The sequence below is a fragment of the Copadichromis virginalis genome, linkage group LG11 (assembly GCF_057382275.1).
Source record: "Copadichromis virginalis isolate Kocher_CV1m ecotype Utaka linkage group LG11, C_Virginalis_male_GT1.1, whole genome shotgun sequence".
NCBI lineage: Eukaryota > Metazoa > Chordata > Actinopteri > Cichliformes > Cichlidae > Copadichromis > Copadichromis virginalis.
In genome coordinates, this window is record NC_140628.1 from 2054045 (window position 1) to 2059369 (window position 5325).

Consider the following 5325-nt stretch of genomic DNA (forward strand, 5'->3'; position numbering starts at 1 on the left):
TTTAAAACACAGGAGAGCATGGTACTAGCTTCCTCTCAGAGAGCAGCACGGCTCCTCCCGAAAACCCTTAGTGTCTAAATACATTTAAAATTGAGGAGGGTAGGGCACCAGCGCCAGAGGTGGGTTGGAGTACACCAACCATCCTCTGGATGCTGTAAAACGTGCCCACCCCCAAGGCCCTATATGTATGTGTTATGTGAGAGTGTGAGTAATGTGGATGTCTAGGTTGCAGAATAAAATTGAGGCACAGGCAGCCAGAAGGGGACAGAGGGGGAGTGCCTCCCCTGCACCCTGTTGACATACCTGCACCCCAAGCCCTGCGTGTGTGGGTGGGTGTGGTAGAGCGGGAATAGGGAGGCAGCTGAGGATGGGGAGGGAAGAAAGGGAGGGGCAAGCGGCCCCTCCCTGGGGCCAGCTCCCCCGCTGACCCCAGTAGGCACCTCCACACTCTGGAACCCACCAGGGCAAGGGGGCCCAGCCCCATCCGGACCGGGGCCCGCAGCAGCAGCACCGCCCAGCCCCACAGAGTCCGGGGCAGCCCACCCGACTCCATCCCAGAGAAAACTGCACCCACCCCATCATCCAATCATCTCCCAAACTACACAAGACAATAGACACCCAGGTTGAGTTCATTCTCCACCTCTCCTATATCTCTCCCCCCACCTGCAGAGTGAGCTCCTGTAGTGAGGAGACCACCTGCAAAGATATAACAACCTCCCCACCAGTTGGAGAGCCCCCTAGATATATCGATATTTTTAAATAACTTGATATATCGCCCAGTCCTAATCGAGGGTACAGATGGTTTGTACCGTCTCTTCCGCTCTCGACACTTAGCTCCAGCTCTACAGCCCCGTCTCCTCCGTCGTAACTCCCTGGGGATCTCAGTTCAGTGTCAAGTCTGCGTCCTTGTGAATTGTTTCTTGTTTCCTGTTTTATTGTGAAGGGCAGTGTCTCATGTGAGTGTATTCAGTTTTGCTTCCCTTGTCTCGCCTTGTCAGTTACTTCCAGCTGTTCCCCACCTGTGTGTAATCTCCCTGTGTTCTTCTGTGTGTATTTAAGTCACGTCTACTCGTGTGCTGGTCGCTGGTCTGTCTGTGTATCCTCCATGTGTTTTCCCTGCCGTCCACCTTCATATGCTTTGCTGTTTTGTAGTGTAGTTTGTCCCAGTATAGATTAGCTTTAGTTCCGTTCTGCCATTATTTCACCTTGTGCTTTATTTTACAATAAACCACCTTTGCATCTCAGCGAGTGCCTACATTTGGATCCTCATTTAATTCCTCCACACGGCTCATCCCCGTTAGCCGTGACAGTACAGACCAGCCAGATTATGGATCCAGCGGCAATCGCCCCACCCAAGAAGCTCCAGGAGGACATTATCGACTCTGCTTCGAGGTTGGTTAACCTGTGGCTGGAACATGAACATTGACTCTGTTTTGGACTTTGGGACTGCTTATTCTGGGGTTATTTTTTGTGCAGGAAGTGTTTTCCCCGCCTCACCTGCAACAGCTGTTATTAAGACTGCTTCTCCTGCAACTGCTCTCACCCAGCCAGAAGCTTGGTTAACCTCCTAGCTAGAAGCTTAGTCAGCTGCCCAGCCAGAAGCTCCATTTTCACCTCAACCTTCACTTCAGTCATTAGCTCGGCCTGCTATGAAGCCACTTGTGTTGCCACTAGCCCAGTCTGCTAATCAGTGCACAGCTCAACCTTTAGTTCGGCCGCCAGTGCAATCTATAGCTCAGTCTCCTGTGTTGCCGCTAGCTCAGCCATTAGTTCGACTGCCTGCTCACTCCATCACTCAGTCGCCTATAGCTCAACTGTCAGTCCACTCAGTGATTCAGCCACCATTTTCAACGACTCATCCTAAGCAGGGAACACACTTCACTAAAACATTTGCTGGTTCTCAAAAGCTGGCCTTCTTAGAGATGGTAACTCTCTCCAGGGCCTCCTGGAGCCAACTCTGGACCCCTAGAGGCTAAGACACCAGCGCCAGCTGCTTCACCTGGGAACTCTACTGAGCAGTCTCAGCCGTCATCACCCGCTGAGAGCTCCAGCGAGTTCACCCATCCGCCTCTGTCCTCTGCTGGGTGTGTTTGTGAACACTTTCAGCCCCTTGAGGACTGCATACCACTGTCGCTGCCTGAGCCGAACCAATGTAATGCTCAGCTCCTGCCAGCATCAACACTGCCAGGGGCCTCCTTGCCTGCTGGTTCTGTGCCGGTCTCCGCTGGAGGGTCCGAGGGGCCGCTTCAGCCATCTGCTGTCTGCGCTGGAGGGTCCGTGGAGCCGTCGAGGGCGGCCTCTGAACGAGTTTGTCCTAGCCACTGCCTTTCACTTGGTTGGCCTCCGGACCGGCTTTGTCGCTGCCACTGCCTTCAGCATGGCCGGCCGCCTGAACTGTTTTCACGCCGCCGTTGCCGTCTGCATGGTTGGCCTCCTGAACTGTGTCCACACAGCTGCTGCTTGAAAACAGCTGCTGATGAAACCTAGAAACATGGCGTGGAGAACAAGGTGTGAACAACAGACGACTTGACCAAGAATGAACAGAAACACACAGACTAAATACACACAAGGGTGATTAGAGGAAGTGGAAACACATGGGGAAACAGCTGACACTAGTCTGACATAACGAGACAAAGGAAGAAAAGCTGACTACACTGACATAGGACACAGACCTTCAAAATAAAACAGGAAACATGAGACGCAGACAAGGCAATATAAACTTGACAACATAAGACGCAGCATGAAACAGGGAGAGGGAAACTTAAATACAGGGGTAGAAAACACAAAGAGAAACTAATAAACAAATGAACTTAGCTACCCTAAAGAACTTAAACATACCATTCAAATAAACTAAAACTCAAAACGCTGGGGCAACAGACCCAGGAATGTGACACCTACTGCTGGATTTAGATTTTTTGGACTGTTTTCCTGGACTCCAGCGTTTTTGACTCATCTGGACCCAAGCTCCGTGTCTTTTGTTTTGTTTCTGTCCCTCCGTAATTTAAAAGAATGGAAGTTGGTCAGAGCTCCTGTAACTGCCAGCCTCTCCCGTGGCGCCATCTTGAACTTTTTCAAATGTGCTGAGGTCCTCTCCCAAAGGCCTCGGAGTTTTAGCGTCATGCCCAGTATCTGAACTTTTCCTGGGACTGGGGTCCTCTGGACGGAGAGCTCTGATGTGCCTGGAATCTGCTCGAGCCACTCTTCAAGTTTTGGGGATACAACTTCCAGTTCTTCCATCACCACTGGGACTACAGTAGACGTTAGCTCCTACATTTGCTCCAGCTGCTCCTTCACCTCCTGGTACTTCTCTATTTTCTCACGCTCTTGTGTTATTGTAGAGTCTTTACCTTACGATATAAAGCACGTTGAGGTAACTGTTGCTGTGATTTGGCAGTACACAAATAAAACTGAATTGATTGAATGTTGTCCATTGCCACACTATCACTTCTTCTACTCCTTGTTAACCACCACTATATCAGGCTGGTTGGCCAACAGCTACCCATCTGTCTGGAACTTTCCACAGGACCACAGGAAGCATTGAAGTCCCACAGGACAAGGATTGTTTTCGGTGGTTTCCCATCAGAATTTTGGGACTTTAATTAATTTGCTGCATTGATGTTCCTGTACACTATCCCAGACATCTGGTGCATCTCAGTCTAGCGGATAGCAGGAGGATGTAAGAAGCAAGCAGTGCAAGCTAGGACTGTGCATACTGTTTCTGAGGCACTTTTTCACAGTCTGCAACTTGAATCTTGTTGGCTGTGGTAGATTGCTGCATCTGTGGATCTGATCCTGTGCTGCCACGATCAGAGCCTCTGTGCTGTCCTGTTAGCCAGTCATTTCTAGCCACTGGTAGAATCTCTCAATTTCTGCCACTAACATCCAGGATTGTGGTTTTAACACCCACTGTTCCTGGCTCCCCCCCTTTCTGTGGCTTGTAGCGGCTGTGTTTGTCTGAGTGCATTGTGAGGAGTTCTCATGTCTTGACATCAGTGGCATGTATTTCTTCCTGTCATATATTTAGAGCTCAGATCTGCTGAAGGTCATTTCAAAGGGCTCATCCTGTTCCTCCTTGCACAAAGGAGGAGATAAGGGTCTGGCTGATGGGTCGAGGACCTTCTTGGCTTCTTTGCCAGCTTAAATTACAGTCCTGTCATATCTGATTCTTTGTTATGGGAATCCTTATAACCATACAAGACAGGAAATATTTATTATGTAGTAAATGAGGGAAAAATAGGAAGCAAAAATTACATACTCTTACAAATTGTCATACTCAGTATGTTCTAATACTTTTTTTTGAGAATTTCTGACACATATAAGGACTCTCCTAACAGAACGAACCCACTGGGGGTTTGTTGCAATCACATTTCACTGTATTCACAGCTTTTGGCATGACAGAATACTTAGATGTTTGTCCAACTTGAATTCCACCCAACATAAATTCAGTTGGCTGAAGATCATTTGGGAAGGTCCTATAGGTGACAGTGCATGTAAACAAATGGGTTCAAAGATGGTGTGCACCACATACATGTACCTGCAACAGCGAAAATAGTAACATAGAGGCTATAAGTCACAGAGAAGAAAAAAAGGCAAATTGTGGAGGTAAGCATCAACGACACAGAGCTCTCAGTTCTCACTCCTTCTTTATTCGTCTCCAACATCAACTGCGCATATCGCGCCACAAAACACAGGAACACACTTCCTATACACTGGGTGTGAGTGGAGCCCTCTAGTGGTCCACCACACATGCCCCCCCCCCCCCCCCGAACACCCAGCAGAACTAGTCCAGGACCCGGGGCTTAAGCAAACGGCTGGAACGGCTGAACTGGGGCGGTGGGGAACTGACAGAGGGCAACCCAGCCCGGGAGCGAGGCTGGCACTGGCGGTCAGAAAAAGCTGCAGACGATCCTGATCCTCTTGCATAACATGTGCAGGCTTAAGTCTGTCAACAGAGACAACTTCCTGCCGACCGCCAAAGTCCAAAATGAAATGTTTGTTGCCTGGTTTAATAACCCTGTATGGCCCGTAATATGGTGGACGCAGCGGAGTCCTATGGGCATCGTGCCTGACGAAAACGAAACGAGCAGAGTCCAACGAACTCGGAACAAAAGTGTCAGGCAGGCAGTGGTGCACAGGACCAGGAACAGGAAATGAGTCTTTTGGGGGGCGAAAAGGCAACAAAGAGGTATCGAAACATGGGGGAGGGCTCTCAGGTAAGAATTCCCCGGGGACCCGGAGAGGCTGGCCGAGGACCAGTTCAGCCGGGGAAACCCCGAGGTCTTCTTTAACCGCGCTACGCAATCCCAGCAAAACCTACGGAAGACG